General features: G+C 45.2%; 1 protein-coding gene across 1 annotated transcript in view; it reads right to left on the reverse strand.

Annotated features, from left to right (window-relative positions):
• SP3 (Sp3 transcription factor) overlaps window positions 1-10,400 on the reverse strand; it is a 90,498-nt gene extending 80,098 nt beyond the window's left edge. The window contains 2 exon segments of the mRNA NM_001444626.1: window positions 6,360-6,478; window positions 9,958-10,400. The gene's annotated coding sequence lies outside the window, so the exon portion shown is untranslated.
• Window positions 10,401-19,980: the final 9,580 nt, after the last annotated feature.

Raw genomic sequence — 19,980 nt, forward strand, 5'->3', positions numbered from 1 at the left:
CAAACTATGCCAGACATTTACATAGCCTACTCCAAGCTCGCTAGTCACATCTGGCAATGTGCTGTGAGCCCTTGCAGAGGAGAAATAACAAAGAACTTAAAAGACAAAAAAAGAGTCTCTGCAGAGAAAAGGAAGCATAGTTTAATTGTGACTTGACCTGATGAGAAACACTTCCTGCTTCAAGCAAAAAAACTTCGGACTGTTGGGCATATTATCAGACTGATGTTGAATATCCCTGTTTACTTTCTACCTCTTTTACCAGATTCTCAATTCCAAGACTTGGCCTAGAACCAATAAATGCATCCCGTTAAAGCACGGGGAGGAAGCAGATCCTTTCTTCCACAGGAAGGCTCCACATATAAATACTATCCCCTTGATCCATCCATTCCTGAGGCTCCATTCATGACTTTCTACATTCACAGAGCAACCCTGTATCTCACCTTAACCTCAACCGTCCCCCTATGGTGTAGATGAATTCACTGTGACAAGACGAAGTGGTCTGCCCAAGATCCAAGCACATGGGTCGGTATCAGAACTAGAACTCAGGTCTCCTCGCTGCCGAGGTGCTATATTGGGTGTTGTGTTGCCCACGGGTGCACGCATAATTAACAAGAAGTGAAATCATCCCCTGCTTGCCAGCTTCCATCCGGCAACACCCAGCTCCCCCACCCTCTAGCACTCTCCTTAACACACAATAGGAATGTCTTTGCTCTAACTTGTCTCTCTTCTCTGTTATTTGTTGAGTGCTACTTGTCTTAGATGCAGGGCTGATATTCAAAATACTTAACAACTGGTATGGCTGAGGCACTGACCTATCGGAAAGGATGCTGTCTTACTACTGGACCTGGAGGCCCCTCCCCCCCTTTTAGGTGTGTGGGGAGATTAGATAGACCCAAGAGAATCCCTGTTTTAGGGGCAGTTTCTCAGGAGAAACCTGTAAAGGTTCCTGTCTTCTAAAATCTGTGTACCATATGCGCGATGCTTCCGATTTATTATTCATTCAACAACAAAAATTTTTTTTGTCTTTTGTCTTTTTAGGGTCACACCTGCAGCATATGGAAGTTCCCAGGCTAAGGAATGAATCGGAGCTGATGCTGCTGGCCTACGCCACAACCACAGTCATGTAAAATCCGAGTCCCGTCTGCAGCCTACACCACAGCTCGCAGCAACACCAGATCCTTAACCCCACTGAGCGAGGCCGGGGATTGAACTCGCGTCCTCATGGATACAACTTGGGGTCACTAACCACTGAGCCACGACAAGAACTCCCTCATTCAACAAATATTAAATACCGATAATATGCAGAACCTTATGAGAAAAGCAAAGGCTGTCAGACATGCTCATGTTCTACTCTATTTCTTCGTAGAATAGATAAGAAATGTACCTCAATAGCTAAAATAGAAACCATAAATTTGTTTGTTTTAAGATAGGTCCAGGAACATGGGTAGGCTCGTTGACTAAAAAAAGGAGGGATCCTTTCTGACCATGGATCATAGAAGGTTTTCTAGAGTGCTTATTTCTGCCGTAGCTTTTAAAGGGTGGGGAAGAGTGGTGACCATTTTTGTGATACGCAGAAATATTAAATCACAATGTTGTGCACAAAGAATTAACACTGTAGGTCAATTATACTTCAGAAACAAACAAACAGCTCATAGAAAAAGAGATCAGATTTGCGGTTCCAGAGGCAGGACAACAGGATGAAGGTGATCAAAAGGTACAAACTTCCAGTTATAAGACGAATAAGTACTAGTGAGGTAACGTACAACATAATAAATATCATTAACACTGCTGCTTATATATAAAAGATGTTAAGAGTTCTCATCATGAGGAAGAAAAATGTTTCTTTTCCTTGTATTTTGAATCCATATGAGATGGTGGCTGTTGACTAACCTTACTCTGGTGATCATTTCATGATGCATTATGCTGTACACCTCAGCCTTACACTGTATGTCAATTACATCTCAATAAAACCCATCAGCAGTGACCACACACTGCGGATCAAGGCTTCCTGGGGTTCAGGACATGCTCCCTGGGGGCCCTCTCATTTCTAAACTAGCCAGGCACCCGCCCTACCCCCCACCCCATTCTGATCATACTAGAGAACAAATAGGCGTTTGCCAAGTGGCCTAAGGGATCACATGCCCTTGCCTGGCTCCACCGGCTGGCCGGGGAAGAGCTGGCCATTGAATGCTGCCCCTGGAACCGCTGCCTGGGAACAGGATGCATTCTCTCAGTCTGCTTGGAGGCAGCCCAGTGCTAGACCTGGCTCTAGTCCAATGCAGCGCAGGCGCCAGGAGGGAGTGTGTGGCAATGGGCGGTGGGTACTCCCTAGTTCCTAGCACTGATTCAGGTGAGGCCGGAGGTGGGAAAGAGGAGGATTGCTCAAAGGCATATTTAAAATACGAGTAGGCAGACAACTCAAGGAGAAGTCATTTAAGAAAAATGATGGATTTCTCAGCATCTGCTGTAGACAAAACTGAAAGAGATTTAAAAGTTGCTTTTACTGTCTCCTATACTATAAATGGATTCCACATAATTTTCGTTGAATGACAAAAACTAGCTACATCCTAGCTGCAAAAAGCACAGACTTTGGATTTCCACGCATCTAGTCCAAGTTGCTTCCTTGTCAGGAGAAGAGCACAACTCCTATTTACCTAGAAATAATGCATTGGTGGGGAGGGCTCATGAACTCCCGATGAAATTTAGGAAAAGGTAAGTTAGTGAACAGTAATTTACCAGTGCTTCTCTATCACAATGCAAGAAAGATGGAGCTCCATGTTCTCCATGACTGGTAGAGTCTTAAACAGAAATATCTGTAGAGCAAATGCGGGTAGGATAACCAGCTACTCTTGTCTGAGGGCTGTGTTCCCTGGGAACAGCCAACTCCCTCTGTTCTTATTCTACACCCACCAATCTGCCTTCTGATCTGCAATCCAGTTTCCTGAGTGGACTTTCTTTAGAGCATCCTGTATACATAACCAGCTCCAGTTTTCAAACAAAGCCTTTCTCCTATTGCATTGTTTTTCACATTGGAGTCTTCAATCATATTCTCAGAGGTCCAGAAATTCTTTAGAATAATTTTTAAAATGTGTGCTCTCATTTTAAAGATAATATAAAAATTTTAATGTAAGCATCGCCTGGATCACCACCTGTTCATAGAGTAGTACTGTGTAATATCAATGCCCAGACTCGATGTGCACTCGTGACGGTTTCGGTCAGGTGATCACCTAAAATCTCATACTGTAAGTACGAATACGATGTTGCTCCAAATCCCAGTAATTACTGGATCGGTAAAGCTGAGGATCAGATCTGTGGTACCTGGACTAACATACTGCCAGTCAATGAAGCAGCCGGCCAGATGGCCTCCTCCTGAAGAGCTCTGCTCTCGTCTATGTGATGGATGGATTGCGATTGGTTAATCAGACAAACCCATCTTAGATTTGAAATAGAAGTCTTTCTGATTCTGGGTGAGTCCCTTGATCTCTGCTCTCGACTTTGTAAAATACAGGTGATAGTACCACCACAGCTATGACCACCAACAGGGATATTGTGATAATAACTTCACACTTGCTGCCCTGCCTGGTCTGTCTGGCCCAGCTCCTGATGTGGTACTTCTAAGGGGCTTACGACATGCCAAGAGACCAATGAGACGGGAGAGGCATGAGAAGGAATATTCTGGGAGTCATCCCTGAGGTCCAGAGATTAGCTCTGATAGCACCGTGAGAAGTTTCTTATTAAGCAAATAGCGCATCTGAGAGACATCCTGGAGTCTGGGTGGGAGTAGCAATAAGCTTATTTTGGAGGCAATTAACAAAGTAACAGAGGACTCGCTGACTCTTGTAACTGGAAGCGCAGAGGAGATCAGACTTCAGGTTCAGCACTGTCCCCAGGACAATTCTGCCACTGTGGCCTGGCAGCCACATGCTGACCCTCCTCATAGGTGGAGGATGGCTGCCAGCAACATGGAAGCTGTGTTTCCACATTTGGGGATGCCTCTGTTCGGCATTCCAAGCAAGAATTCTAAGGTTTACCCTGAGAGAGTTCTCGACAGCTCTCTGCTACAACATTCACATCTAATCTGTCAGGAAATGGTGGGTTCCACCTTCAGATTTGTCTAACACCCAACTGCCTCTCACCATCTCCATTGCTACCACCCCATGGCCAATCATCACCATTTCACCTGGACTGCTGGAGTCACCTGCTAATTGGTCTCCCTGCTTCTGCTCCTGCCCCCCCCCACACACATCTTGCATGATACTGTAAAAATATAAGTCGGATCATGTCACTGTTCAGAATCTTCCAATGGCTTCCCCTCTCACTCAAGTAAAAGCAACGACCTTGCAAGGCTCTGTAAGGACATGATCTGACTCCCCAGTAAGCTCTGACTTCAGCCCAGGCCCTGCCACCTCACTCAACTCCAGCCACGCTGGCCTCCTGTTTCTGTTAACAGGACAGGTGTGCTCAGCTTCTGATCGGGGACTTCATACTGGCTGTCTCCTGCCTGGGACAGTCTTCTTCTGGAGAACCACATGGCTCACCTTCAAATCACTTTGTCAGTGAGGCCTACCCTTGACACCCTGTTGCAGACTGCAACACCCACAGACCCTCCACACTCCCGATCCTTCTACACTGTTTATATTTGTCTGCAGTACTGCTCACCTAGTGCATTTATTGACTTGTTGATTGTTTCCTCTCAGCTAGAGTGTCAGGGATTTTTGTCTGTTTTATTGATGTATCTCTAGGCCCTAGAACAGTATTCAGTTCATAGCCAAGTGCTCAAAAAATTGTTGAATGGAAGGCAGCTATGCTCACCACTATACCAGTGATGCCGCTGGAAATTTTTTGTTGAATGAATGAATGCATCAATTGGACTGGCTTCAGGAGTTCCCTTCGTGGCTCACTGTTAACGAACCCAACTAGGATCTATGAGGATGTAAGTTCAATTCCTGGCCTCGCTCAGTGTGTTAAAGATCCGGCATTGCCGTGAGCTGTGGTGTAGGTTGCAGATGCAGCTCAGATCCTGCGCTGCTGTGGCATAGGCCGGCAGCTGCAGCTCTGATTTGACCCCTAGCCTGGGAACTTCCATATACCACGGGTGCGGCCCCCCAAAAAAAAGAAAAGAAAAGAAAAGAAAAATTGGACAGGCTTGGATACCCACTCTCTTTCTGAACTCTTAGGTGGGGAATCCCTAAGTCCTTAAAGCTAAAAATTGGACCTACCAAAGTTGGACCAAGCTGGGTATCCCCAGAGTGTGGAATTTAGATTATGCACTCAGAAAGAAACCAGCATGAATCAACAGATAATCAAAGAGGTTAACAGCATCTGTGATGCTTATTTAACATGATTATCCTTGGGTCCCATCATAAAATTACAAGTCAAAATTTTGAGGAGCAAGGATTACAAACCTGCTTTTTTTTTTTTTTTTTTGGTTTGTTTGTTTTTCTTTCATTCTTTCTTTTTTTTTTTAAATCAGCAGTCTCCAGATGATTCATCTGTTCACTGAAACTGAGAATAGTCTCGGGAGTGCATGCAAATGTGTGGCAGGAGTAACCCAGGTGTACTGTGAGATATAATTGGAGTATGGCAAAGAAAATTGGGATATGACCTATGGCATTGACCTATTAGAAGAAGGAAGATGTTCTTGGATTTAGGAAAAGGAAACCCAAAGACTAAAATTTGGAGAGTGTTTTTCCAGTATTGCTCAAGAGACAGACTAGATAATCTTATCACTAGAGAGGGTTATGTGTCAATTTTATCTTTTCAAAGAACCAGTTCTTAGTTGCATTGACCTGTTCTACTATCCTTTTAGTCTCTATTTCATTAACTTCCACTCTAATCTTTGTTATTTTCTTCCTTCTACTAACTTTGGGCTTCATTGGTTCTTATTATTCTAGTTCCCTGAGATATAAAATTATTTTGTTTATTTGAGACGTCTATGTTTCAAGAAGGAGCTTCATCTTAGAAGATTCAGAAACACAGTGAGTGAAGCCAGGAGATATGCATAGTACACACCCTTCACCAGCCCTATTTCCAAGCAATTGCCACACCAAACTTTTTTCTTTCTTTTTTTGTAAACCTATTTCTAAGGCCCCAAGCCTAACATCCTCCAAAATGAAGAATCTCACACTGTGTGCCTTCATTACAAAGAGGATAGAGGTACCTAAGTTGCAGGCAGGGACTCCCAGATATTTTGTCACAGACAGTCCATCCTTGGCCACATCATCTCTGAACAAAAGGCATTTTGAAAAAGGGTAAACTTCTGAGCGTGAGTTCTGCAGATCGGGGTAAATAAAGTCATCAACCCAGGAGTATACCCACTTGCCTTCACGACGCTCTCCCGCAGAATAGCCCCCCAATACCTTTTGTATCTGGGAGGCTCCACCAAGGAGAAGGAAGGTCTTGACTTCAACTTAAACAAATATTCTTGCTTGCCATATCCTTTTCTGGCACCACCAAATATCTTTCAAGTCCTGTGTCCCTGCAAAGAATACAGTGCTAAGACTTAAATGGAGGTTCTTAGAAGCCCAGACATTGTCATAAACTAGGAAAAAATGTTTTCTTAGATTAGCTTAGACGTTTTACCAATTAATCTCCTTGTTCTAGCCATAGCAAAGGATATAATAAAATGGCCTTAAAATGGCTCGGTTATGGTTGGTTAAACATATCCCATGAACACTGTGGGCCATTAGCACTAACTCTAAGCTTGAGAGTTTTAGATCCAGGGCAGGCTTCTTTAAAACTCAAGCCACAATGGCCAAAACTTGAGTGTAAGGAGATTTCCAAGTCTTAGTGGATGACAAAGAAATTTAATCTAACAAAATTTTAATATAGTAGAAACCCTCTTAACAAAACACTGCTTAATTAACTCACTGGATTAACCTTCACTCTCTGTCCTTCTCTAAGCCCACCTGACACCAGGTGCACTGAATGCTAGGAGGCAACCCTTTAACACAGTATATTTCCAACTGTAAGTCTTCATATCAATTACTGGGTTGAAATAAATTCACTGGGTCATCACTAACATTTTATTTTTATTTTTTATTTTTTGTCTTTTGTCTTTTTTTAGGGCCACACCTGTGGCACATGGAGATTCCCAGGCTAGGGGTTGAACTGGAGCTGTAGCAGCCGGCCTATGCCAGAGCCACAGCAACTCCAGATCTGAGCCGCATCTGTGACCTTATACCACAGCTCACGGCAATGCTGGATTAACACACTGAGTGAGGCCAGGCATCGAGCCCCCAATCTAATGGTTACTAGTTGGGTTCATTATCCACTGAGCCACAATGGGAACTCCATGACTAACATTTTAAAAATAAAACAGTACAGAACAATTGAATTGCATGCTTAGAATCATGCTTATTTATTCTAAAGTGTATTTACTGTTACATAAAACAATGAAACATAAGTGCAAAAAACCCCTCAAAACAAATAAACCAGACATGACAAACGATATAAAAATAAAGTTGAAAGATTTGAAAAGACTCTACAAAGACAGGTTGTTAAAAAAGAAATCAGAAATATTAATATCAAATTAGCTGTGAGCTAGAAAACAGTAAAAGATGAGACAAGAAAAGCCTAAAAGAACTCCGCACTGATTTGTTTTACAAGCATCTTTATGTTCTCTTCCCACTAGAGGAAAACAAAGGCTGGAAATCCTAAACGCAATGAATCAAGAGTGGAGCTAATGCAAGAAAAAACAATGAGTAATTTCAGTCAGAGAACCCACAATGAGCCCAACATCTAAAGACTAGGGAATGAATACACAACTATACGCTTTAAGTAAAAATTAAAAGTTTAAGATGTTTTATAAGCCTCAATTATATGTGATAAATGGGCTTACATATTTTAAATTTTTGGCCAGTTCTTGGATTATGATGAAATAGAATTTGACTATTATAAACTCATTGCAACTATCAAGGAAGGAAGGAATCACAAAACATATCCTTAGTGTATTGACAATACATTAATCAGATGACATGAAATCGGCAAAATACAGAAAAGTCTCACATCAGGAAGGACTACCCACTTATAAGCTAAAGATTTGTAATCAGCCTGGATAACTAATTTTTTTTTTTTTTTTTTTTTTTTTGTCTTTTTTGGGCCTGCACCCACAGCACACAGAGGTTCCCAGGCTAGGGGTCCAATCGGAGCCGTAGCCGCTGGCCTACACCACAGCCACAGCAACACCAGACCGGAGTTACATCTGTAATCCACACCAGAGCTCATGTCAACACTGGATCCTTAATCCACTGAGTGAAGCCAGGGATCGAACCCACATCTCATGGATACCAGTCAGATTTGTTTCTGCTGAGTCACGACCGAAACTCCCCAGATGACTAATTTTCTATGCCGCTTTTCCCACCTCCTCCTCCTCACTGTCCTCTTGCCCCACTAGAACTAGCTTCTGCTTTGTGTCCCACTGGCTCCTCTATGTTCTTCTCCTCAGGGGCCTATCAAAGTCCCAGTGACAATTCTCTATACATTGTTGTTTAAATATACATATCCATCAACAAGATCCTAAGCTCCTGGAAGATAAGGACCAGATCTTGCCTGGTATTCCCGGCATCGGCACAGAGCCTGGTACTTGGTCAGTGCTTAGTAAATTTCTGTCAAATGAATGACTCTGCAGATAAATCAAGCTGTTGCTCTAAAACAGTTTTCAGTAAAAATGGAAGGTAACCCTGTCTGAAGTAAATTGTAAAATGTAGTTTGAAATTTTTTTCTTAAGTAGTGTTATAGGGAATTCCCACTGTGGCACAGTGGGTTAAGGATCCAGCACTGTCACTGCAGGGGCTCAGGTTGCTGCTGTGGCTTGGGCTCAGTCCCTGGCCTGGGAAATTTCACATGCCATGGAAGCAGCCAAAAAAAAAAAAAAAAAAAAAAGTGTTACAGTAATACAAGCAGGCACTGGTATAAAAAATATCACTAGAAAGGTCAAATTTCACTAGACTGTTACAGATTGATTGAAACAACCTTTAAGATCATTCTGCTCATTTTGTCTTTATTATTTAATATAAACCCTTCTATGATTTTCATTCCTTGCCTGGGATCTTGATACTTCAAAGGAAGTCCCTAAATAGGCAAGACAGGTATTCTGGTCACTGAAAACAAAATGTCTTTCTACTTCAAACTAAGTTGATTTTCTAAGAGAAAACAGAAAAGATTTGCTGCTGTGAAAAAGAAAAAAAAAAAAAAAGGAAAACTTAGAGGAAAGCTATTGTTTTATTCTCAGGATTTTTTCCCCCTCCATCTCTAAATATTCAAAATGTGATCATTTTTATGAGCTAAATTATATAAAGTACTTTTCCTGAGTAACAGAGTAATACATGCTGACTGTAGAAAAGTTGTAAAGGACTAAAAGGCACAAAGAGAGAGAAAAAAAAAAACAATTCATAATCCTACTATGCGGTGGCTCGGGTTCCATCCCTGGCTCAGGAACTTCCACATGCCGCAGGCGCCACCAAAATAAAACAAAACAAAGCCCCCACAAAGTCTGTTCCAGTGTTGGACTCTTAGTACTGCCTTCTACAAGATGTCCAAAAGCCCAAGGGAGTCAAAGAATAAGTGGAAACATCCAACCAAGTGTTAACAGAAAGTATGAGCTTGTGACCTGGGTTTGGAAGCAGAGAATAACAGCCAAGAAGGGAAAACAAATGCAATAAATATCACTATTCAATGATAGGCTCCCCAGGAGATCACCACGGGCAGGACAGGAAGGAAGGCCAGCTGTGTGGACCATTCTTCAAGATGCTCAGCTCTCTGGGCATACTGGAAGATGGGGCTTCCCAGGGGACCTCCTAGCTTTCTCAATTCGGACAAACGGCCTCGCCTTCACCCCACCACTCGGTAGAGATTTGGGGAAAGAGGTTCCTGGAACAAAGGCATTCTTCCTTCATGGATGCACACCCTTGCTCACATACCTCGCATTCATGCACATGCTCGCATTCACACACACACCTTAGCACTTCGCCAGTTTCCCACTTGGGGACCGCGCTTTGAGAACCAGCAGCCCCTTGGAGGTGCGGGCTGGGGAATCGGAGTAGTCACACCGAACCCCGGGTCATCAGGCTCCCGCCTTTCAGTCCTGGGAGCACCAGAAGCCAGGGGCGCTCTTGGCCACAGCTTTCTGTAGACAGCACTGCGGCCACACTCTGGCTTCACACCCGCTTCTCAGGCAGGAGCACATCTAAACCACCCCCCCGCCTCAGGGGTTGCGGGGCCTCAGCCAGCCGTCCCTCCTTCCGCGGTTTCGGCGCTGACTTCCGCCCCCTTCCCCGGGCCGCGACGCCTCCGGCTCTTTGCCAGACCTCCCGGGGACACGAGGGAAACCGGAGTTGGCACTCTCCTCGACGTAAGCGACCGCTGGTCGGCTTCTTCGCACGACTTCCGAGGCCTCCCCCAGCCTTGGGGCGGGGCCTGGATCCTCCCTTCACCCCTCAGCCCCGCCCCCTCCACCTCCCCCGCCCCCTCCGCTCCGCCTCCCCCGCCCCGCTCCGCGCTTCCTCTCTCCCAACCCCCACTTTCTTCCCACTCTTCTTCCCTCCTTCTCCTTTCCTCCCCTCCCCTCTTCTCTTTGCCAGGTCTGCTCCCGCTTCCTCCCCCTTCCCTCTCCTCCTCCCCCGCGCCCCGCGGGCAAGGGGGAGCCCTGGAAGCCGTGGCACTTGAGGCCCTGGCCGCGCTGGTCGCCTGTGTCCCGGCGCTTCCGACTCCGAATCTGCAAATTGGGCCAGGAACACTCGCCAAACGGGTTAAAGTCGCGTAAAGGGGTTTCGAGGAGGCTCTTTCGGCAAATCAAGCTTTTCACACGAGTGACTCCTCCTCTATGGCCGGGGAAAGTTAGAGGCAGAGTTGCAACTCCTTAGAGAAAATGTTTGGACGCTCTCGGCCCTGAGGCAAGGTGGAGAATGGGGAAGATTTTAGGTGAAGGCGCAAAAGGGCCAGGCCAGGCTCAGTTCGCCTGTGTCCTGGGCCTTTTCAAGGGGATTTGAGCCCCTTGACGTCCCTACAAGTCTCTCGAGGTGCTGGCACCGTCGTTAGTGCCTTTCCCTGGCGATCCTCAAGACTTCACTAGAAAACAGCAGATTAGGTTGGGAGAGGGGATTACAAGCCCAAATCCTAGGATTATAGAGCCAACATTCTGATTTGACCAAAAATCAAAGTATGTGTCTAGACAAAATAATCAGTTGGAAATGCAGAAAGATCCAGTAAGAAGATTGACTTTAAGTCTTGGCATTGTCTGGGACTAGTTTTAGGCCTTGGATGAGTTACTAAAGCTCTTAGAGACCATTTCTTCATCTATGCAATGGAATAATCCTACCTTTGGAGTTGTTGTGAGGAGAAACTGTGGTAATGCATGTGAAAATGTAAACTATAAAATGCCATACAAATGTGAGCTATTAGTCTTTCTAGATTTATGGTCCAATCTAAAGAGAAAAGAAAACAGAATAACTTAGCCCTGACTTCCAGCAAGAAGGCAGTGAAAGCCATATTTCCCAACACGATTTTAGCAGTACCCTGAAGGAAACCCCAGGGACCTGTGGGACTGTCACAAAATTCCTGCAAAATTGTCTTTAACTGGGATACTTGTATGTCACCATTATTCTTTAAAAGCTTGCCATGTAGTGTATCTGAGAAGAGGGAATGTCATGACTCAAAGATTGGGTGTCAAAATAGTGAAAATGTGGTTGAGGATTAGGAAACATTCAGTCAAGCCAAATAAAATCCATTGTTCCTTTGTTGTTGTTTTACTACAGAATTCCTCAGAGCCCTCGGTATGTTCTGTTCCAGAAAAAACTATTGCTAATAGTTAAACTAATGTTGATGGGATCCAAGTGTTTGCAACTTGGCATCTTTATCCGCCTTTTCTCAGAAAGACCCCATCTTCTTTACAGTGGGCAATAACCAAGCCACAGGGTAGTGCCCACTGCCGAATCCCTATATTCAACTCTAGGGGACACCCCCTCATACACTGAGCTCCCTACCAAGGTGTCCTCCATGTTTCTGCCTCCACCCTGCAGACTCCTGACATTTAACAACCTTCACCCTCGATCTTGCCTTTCATCCTCTGGCACCACAGGAACCCTAATGTTCATCAGTAGTTAACAGATATGTGACCTTTAATGTTATGAGGACTTGCTGCCAGTGTCATCTTTTTTTTTTTTTTTTTTTTTTTTTTTTTTTTTTTGTCTTTTTGGTTTTTTTGTCTTTTTGCCATTTCTTGGGCCACTCCTGCAGCATATAGGCGTTCCCAGACTAGGGGTCTAATCAGAGCTGTAGCCACCGGCCTGCGCCAGAGCCACAGCAACGTGGGATCCGAGCCGCGTCTGCAACCTACACCACAGCTCACGACAATGCCAGATCCTTAACGTACTGAGCAAGGCCAGGGATCGAACCCGCAACCTCATGGTTCCTAGTCGGATTCGTTAACCACTGAGCCACGACGGGAACTCCCGGTGTAATCGTATTTAAAGAAAACTGCCCCCATGAAGAGAGCCTGGTTTGCCCTCGAGGTCCTTGTCCATTCTGCTTCTGTTGCCAGCCAGGCCACGGGGAATTCTCCCTCATGGAGAGGGGAGGCCCCCACCTAGTCACCGGCTGAGGTCCACTGACCTGATTGTCCTGAGAATCCTGTGGCTCAGGGATATGGTTGGTCATGATGAGGCTAACTTGGGCATCGTGTTTTTCAGAAGTGAGTTTACTAAAAGAAAAATATCAAATACACGATATGGTTTGTGGAAAAAGCAAAATCATGAAGTCTGTTCACAAGTGGCTATAGTTAAGGGAATATTCATCCAGAGAATGTCAAGCTGGCATCAAGGAGTGGCCTGACGGTGTGAGGGAGGCAGGGGCCTGAGATGAGCGAGAGAAAGAAGAGGGGACTCCAGTGTGTCCTCTACCCTCAAGGCATCACCCCCCACACACTCTTCCTTGAGAGAAACTTCAGCTGCACTTTAACACTAATAGTGAGAAAATCCTAACATTCCTGACGAGAAAACTCATCAGGTTTTCAGCGGGAGGGAAAGAATTTTCATGACACTCTATCCTGCAATTAAGACAGAGTGGGAATTACCTTTGGATGTTTGACTTTGTGTGCACAGAGAAGAGGGCCACAACTGTCACTCTGCAGCAATAAATTGCCAATTTAATTATCTACAAATGTCCCGCAGACTGTAAGTCATTTGATATTTTCTCCAGAAAACATCTCCAAATTGTCAGCCATCTCCCCCGCGTCCTAATTATTGTGTCACTAACTGTGTTGGTTCCGTTTCTTTTTTTCGCAAAATGGGTCCCTCAGCATTGGCTGATCACAGTTATCATTTTTTAATGTTCAAATCTGATGGATTTACAAAGAGTTTCCCCAAAGCCGCTGGCCATTTGGGCCAAATGCATCATCGCCAGACAAAGGTGAATCGAGTAATTCATCTCAGCCATTCGTCAACATCTCAGAGGAGAAAGTGTCAGCAGCATGTGATAGTGATCAAAATAGTTATGAATTTGAATTTGGCTGTACTCCTTCTAAGGATTGTAGGTGCATGATGTTTGTTTGGTTTTTCAACTACCCAGTTTAATTTTTCTACCATAATTCTTGGCCTACCAACAACTATGGAGAGGATAACGCCAAAGGAACCAGAGATTTAGTTTATGATAATAATAAGTACAAAAACAGGGATAATAGAATTCCCATCATAGCTCAGCGGTAACAAACCTGACTAGGATCCATGAAGATACAGGTTCAATCCCCAGCCTCGCTCAGTTGGTCAGGGATCTGGCATTGCCGTGAGGCGTGGTGTAGGTCGCAGACAAGGCTCAGATCGCACGTTGCTGTGGCTGTGGTGTAGGCGACAGCTAGAGCTCCAATTCGACCCCTAGCCTAGGAACTTCCATATGCCATGGGTGCGACCCTAAAAAAAAAAAAAGTGAGACCAAAACCCCACATACAATGATAGCTAACAGTTAGTAAGTACTTACAATATGCTAGGCCTGTTCTGAGTGCTTTGTGTATATTAACTCATTTACTCCAACAGAAACTCTATGAGGTAATTACTGGTATTATCCTCATTTTACAAATGAGAAGCTGAGGCACAGAAAGTTTTATTAAGGTTACAATGCCAGACGGTCTGCCACGAATCCATGCCCTTACAACTGATCGCCCCTACGGAAGCGGCAACATCTTCATGATCCAAAAAAATATTTGTCGAAGACTTATGACAGGCAAGTGAACTGCTTTCACGTGCACTCTCTCATTTAATTCTCATACAAACCCCTTAAAGAAGTGCAGTTATCCCCCATTTTATGGATGAAGACACAGGCTTACACTGTGTGCGCCCAAAGCCACAGAACTACTAAGTGCCAGGGTAGGGACAGTGGCTCCGTCCGACTCTTTACTATTGTGAGAATTGCCTATCAGGAAAGGATTCTGATCCTGGCAATGCAGCAGGCCCTAAATAAAGTCACTAGCATATCAGCAGGGAAATTTAAAATAACCTGAGAAGCCCTCTCAAGAAGTGACAGCTTCCAGGGCTAGAGCAGGTGGGGCTGAAAATGCAAAGTGAGCTTAGGGTATTTTATACTGACAGCAAGTAAAGTACTGCTTAAAACAAAGCAACACACCAGAAAAGGATGAGGGCATGCAAAAAGGACACAGGAGCAAATCTGAAAGAGCTCCTCATGTCCAAACCTGGAACAATTTAAGCAACAAAACTAGTAACAAAAGGGTTAGATTATAACTCAAAGAAAAAATACAGATTTATGAGTCCAGAGTGATACGAATAAATTACCAAATTCATAAATAAATAAGTAAAAAGAGACAAATTGTCCTTACAGAAGGATTCCAAATTATAAATGTAGAAAGAGTTCCCTGGTGGCCTAGTGGTTTAGGATTCAGCGTGTCACTCCTTTGGCTCAGGTTCAATCCCTAGCCTCGGAACTTCTGCATGCTCTGGGCATAGCCTAAATAAATGAATACATGTAGAAAGAATGAGGGAAGTAGGAAAAAAACCATTAAAGCCCCAGAGTGGTAATTGTTTCAGGCAAGATCCACTGAGGAATGTGAAAAATAGTGGGTGAAACTTTAAGGAGAAACAGGATTTTTGGATAGCATCAAAGTATCTACCCAAAATGTTAGCTAATCACTAAAGTGGGTTTAACATATGTCCACAAAGCTTTGATACTCCTTCCTTCAGAGAAGGAACTTAATTCCTTTCCCCTTGAGTGTGGGCTGGATTTAGTGACCTGCTGGTAACATGAAAATAAGTACCTTCATAGTGGCAAAACCTGGCAGATACCACCTTAACCGAATGATCACGATTCATGTCATCTAGAGTTCCTGTCGTGGCGCAGTGGTTAATGAATCCGACCAGGAACCATGAGGTTGCGGGTTCGATCCCTGGCCTTTGCTCAGTCGGTTAAGGATCCGGCATTGCCATAAGCTGTGGGGTAGGTCTCAGACATGGCTCGGATCCCAGACCCCTAGCCTGGGAACCTCCATGTGCTGTGGGAGCGGCCCTAGAAAAGGCAAAAAGATGGGAAAAAAAAAAAAAGATGCATATCATCTGTGATACATCATTCTCATATCATGAGCCCTCTGCTATGATGTCATGAGAAAGGCACTGCCTCTTTGGGGTCTTCTTCCCCCAAATTCATAACCTTAGTCTAGTCATGAGAAAACATCAAACCCAAGCCCCACCTGAAGGACATTCTTCCAAACTCCTGACCGATGCTCTTCAAAGGTGTCAAGGTCCAGGAAGACAAGGGAAGGCTGAGAAGCCATCACAGATTGCAGAAGACTAAGGAGGCAGCACCAGTAAATCCTTTGTGGTATCCTGGACTAAATTCTAGAACAGTACCAGGATATCAGCAGAAAAAACAGTGAAATCTGACTAAGCCCGCAGTTCAGTTAATAGTCTCATATCAATGCTAGTTTCGATAAGGACATCATGGTATGTGAGGTATTAACAGTAGGGGAAGCTGGATGAAGAGCTTAAGGGACCCTATGTGATGGCTTCAGGGAGGGAGGCGCCCAGCTGTTGAGGAGGGGGGCCGAGGCTGTGGATAACCCCTTGCACCTGTAGATGGCTTTCTGCCTATCTGAGCTCCCAGGTGTTCTCTCAACAGACTCGACCTACTCACCCAGTTTTAGGATTTTCTCTATTAGCTTTTGAAAGCCTAGAAAGGGATTTGCAAAAACATGTAGGAAGATGAGGGAATGGCAAGAGTGGGCATGGAGACAGCTTGGGCTGATGGGAGAAACTAAGAAAATCGGAATACAATATGGACTTTAGTTAATAATATATCATTATCAGTTCATTAATTGTAACAAATGTGCCATGCCAACATAGACCAGTAATAATAGGGGGAGTTGTGTGTGTGTGTGTGGGGAACTCTCAGTGCTATTTTATCAATTTTTCTGGAAAACAAACTAGTCTTAAAGATAAAATCTAGGGAGTTCCCTGGTTGCCTAGTGGTTAAGGATCTGGCATTGTCACTGCTGTGACTTAGGTCTCTACTGTAGCAGGGGTTTACTCTCTGGCCTGGGAACTTCTGCATGCTGTGGGCACAGCCTAAACAAACAAACAAACAAAATCTATTTAAAATGAAAAATAAAAATTTCCCCACCAGTGGAGTTCCCATCGTGGCTCAGGGGTTAAGGAACCCAACTAGTATCCATGAGAATGTGGGTTCAATTCCTAGACTTTGCTCAGTGGGTTAAGTATCCAGTGTTGCCGTGAGCTGTGGTGTAGGTCACAGACACGGCTTGGATCCTACATTGCTGTGGCTCTGGCGTAGGCTGGAAGCTGTAGCTCCGGTTGGACCCTAGCCTGGGAACTTCCATATGCCATGGGTGAGACCCTAAAAAGACAAAAAAAAAAAAAAAAAAAATTGCCTACCTGTGCTCCGAGGATAAACAGCATAAAGATTCACTGAAGGTTCAGCAGAGCTGCCCTGGTTTGACTCCAAGGGACCTGTGAGGGTGCCACAGAGAGGAGGGGATGGGTGGCAGGAGAACGCAGAGATGGTAGAAGGACTTGGAGGAGCGGACATGGTGAGTCATTAGAAAACAGGAAAGGAGCACTGGCGGGACAGCAAATGAAGGAGACCCTGAGCTCCAGGTGAGTTGCTTTCCATGGCTGCCCACCCTGCAATCCATCCCTCCTATCTGCTCCTCTTCCTCCTGCACCTGTCCTCTTTTAAGAGGCTATGTGATGACACTGACACTCTGTTTGCCCCTTTGCATTCCCTCTCCAGTTGTTCCCTCCCTGCTTTGTGCCCCAGGCGACTTCCTGCCTGTGGCTTCCCTGGGGCCTGGCCAGTGGGAGGCTCTGAGAAGGGAGGAGAGGGGGGTCTGAGTCCTTAGGTCCTGTCCCCACCCACGTGCCTCTTCTGGCCAGGTCCCCCTGCAGACGCCACAGCTCTCCCTGGCTTCTGGTGATCGCCTCTCCTCTTGTCCCTTCAGGCCTAGATGTGGGCACGTTTCCCCACCGTGGGTAATTCTGGGGTCCTGCACCATTCCCCCAAGGTTTCCCTGAAGTCAGCCCACATCTTGGTAAATCCTCCCTTTATTAAGCTCTTCTCAGTTGCTCAGTTGAATGTATCATTTCTTTCCTGCTGGGACCACAACTAATGGAAAAAGTTACTTGTGGAATTTCCCGTTGTGCTCAGTGGGTTAAGAACCCGACTAGTATCCATGAGGATGCATGTTTGATCCCTGGCCTTGTTCAGTGTGTTATGGATCTGGCATGGCCACAAGCTGCACAGGTTGAAGATGCAGCTCAGATCCCACATTGCTGTGGCTGTGGTGTAGGCAGGCAGTTGCAGCTCTGATTTGATCCCTGGTCTGGGAACTTCCCTATGTTGCTGGAGTGGCCAAAGGGGAAAAAAAAAAGTTACTCATTACGTTTATTGCCTATTGTTTATCTTGCTCTTTAGAATAGAAGCTCCGTGAGGGCAGAGATTATGTGCTGCTGTGGCACTCAAGCAAATATTTGTTAAAAAAATAATATGAACACTTTATTTATTTTATTTATTTTGTCTTTTTTTAAGGCCTCACCCTCAGCATATGGAGGTTCCTAGGCTAGGGGTCGATTGGAGCTGTTGTTGCCAGCCTACACCACAGCCACAGCAACACCAGATCCGAGACGCATCTGTGACCTACACCACAGAATAAAATGTTCATTTTATCTGTAGTGTATCATACAGTAGTTACTAAGACACATGTGGCTACTGAGTGCTTAAAATGTGGCTGGTGACAGTGGAAAATAATTTTATTTTATTTTATTTTTTGCTTTTTAGGGCTACACCTGCAGCACATGAAAGTACCCAGGCTAGGGATCAAATTGGCGCTGCAGCTGCCGGCCTATACCACAGCCACAGCCATGAGGGATCTGAGCCGAGTCTGCGACATACACCACAGCCAGATCCTTAACCCACTGAGCGAGGCCAGGAATTGAACCTGCATTCTCACGGCTACTAGTCAGATGTGTTTCCACTGTGCCACAATGGGAACTCCACAATTTTAAATTTTGTTTAATTCTAACAGCCACACGTGGCTAGTGGCTACAGGGCTGGTCTAAGATTTCCTGAGCTCAAGGCAGTTCTCTTGCTACTGAGGTCCACTCTGTCTCTGTAGGAGTCCAATGAGAGTAACTCAAGGGCCTTGGCTGTTTCCCTTCCCGGGGGAACCGCCACACTGGGCTTTCTGGCCTTCTCTCTAGGCAGGCAAATTTGGGAACCTGTGTCTTGGTTTTACACAGTTACCTTTTTATTTCCTTGCAACCGTCGTGCTTCTTGAACAGGAGAGTCACAGTGTGCTTACCAAGCCCTTGCAAACTTGCAGCACACCAAAGAGCTATGGCCCTGAGCCAAGGGAGTCTCCAGCTGCTGACTGACCCTGCCTGGGAAGTCAACTTGGAAGAGACGCAAATGTCCTAATCCACCCTAAGTAGGTTTTATCCAGTGACCTGTAAAACCAAATTAGTAAAGGGACGCTTTAATTCCAGCTCGTTAGAGAGCTTCTAAAATCTTCGAGAGAGCCAACACAGCAAATTTGTGTGCTGGGGGGCTGAGAAACGCATCCCTTTTTCAAAAGCAAAATGTCCTTGCCTTCCTATGGTTTCTCTCACATCCCTCAGCAAACAGAAGATATTTTCGGACGTGTTCACAGGGATCCCCGGTGGAGGTGGGAAGCATTTCCTGAGAAGAAGAAAAATACGGTGGCCCAGCGAGATCAAGTGATTTTCCCCACCTTCTGCCAAGTCCCGTCCCAGATCTGGTCTCCTGACTCTAGTACAGAGAACATTTGCACTGTTCTATTACCCCAGGAGCTGGCTTATTGCACAATATCAGGAAATAGTCCATACGAAATCCTGGCCCACAGAGCGGACATGTTCTGCTTTTCATTCTGCAGCTTTCTTTCTTTCTTTCTTTTTTTTTTTTTATAAAGTGTGTTTTCCTTTCCCATAATGTCATCTGGAAGCAATTCCTCCCAACAGCTGGATTTGCTTTCACCATTGGTAAACACGTAAAATGGAAGGCGGGGAAGATGCCGAGTATCACCAGAGAGCCTTTTCCCCACCCGCTTGGCTCACGTTCTGAGGCTTATCTTGGGTCTCAGCACAAGCTTCATCAAAACCGAGAACGTCTTCAAACAAGTCACCCTCCCTGCACTCTCTCTCCTTCAGAGGGTCCGCATGTTCGTTGGGGGAGAAATTTTCTGCATACTTTGCAGATAAAATGGATCAGATGCAGACCAGATTGCCAGCTGCCAGGACCTCTGTGCTGCATGTGGGGGCCAGCAGAGCAGCTTCCCCCCCCAAAGTTCCCACCATCCCGGTAACAGTCAGAATGTCTGCTCCCCCCCAGGGAGCCTAGCCTGTCTGAGAGCAGAGCCTTCCCAGCACTGCAGCCACCGAAGCCAAGAAAGAGGAGACAAGGGCCCCAAAAGCACTGCGTGGGTCATCAAAGAGGTTGAATGTCCCCCAAACC

This window comes from Sus scrofa, chromosome 15 (genome assembly GCF_054392235.1).
Source record: "Sus scrofa isolate SSC_HxYL_T2T_F1_AM1 chromosome 15, Sscrofa_HxYL_maternal_Yorkshire_Landrace_v2.0, whole genome shotgun sequence".
NCBI lineage: Eukaryota > Metazoa > Chordata > Mammalia > Artiodactyla > Suidae > Sus > Sus scrofa.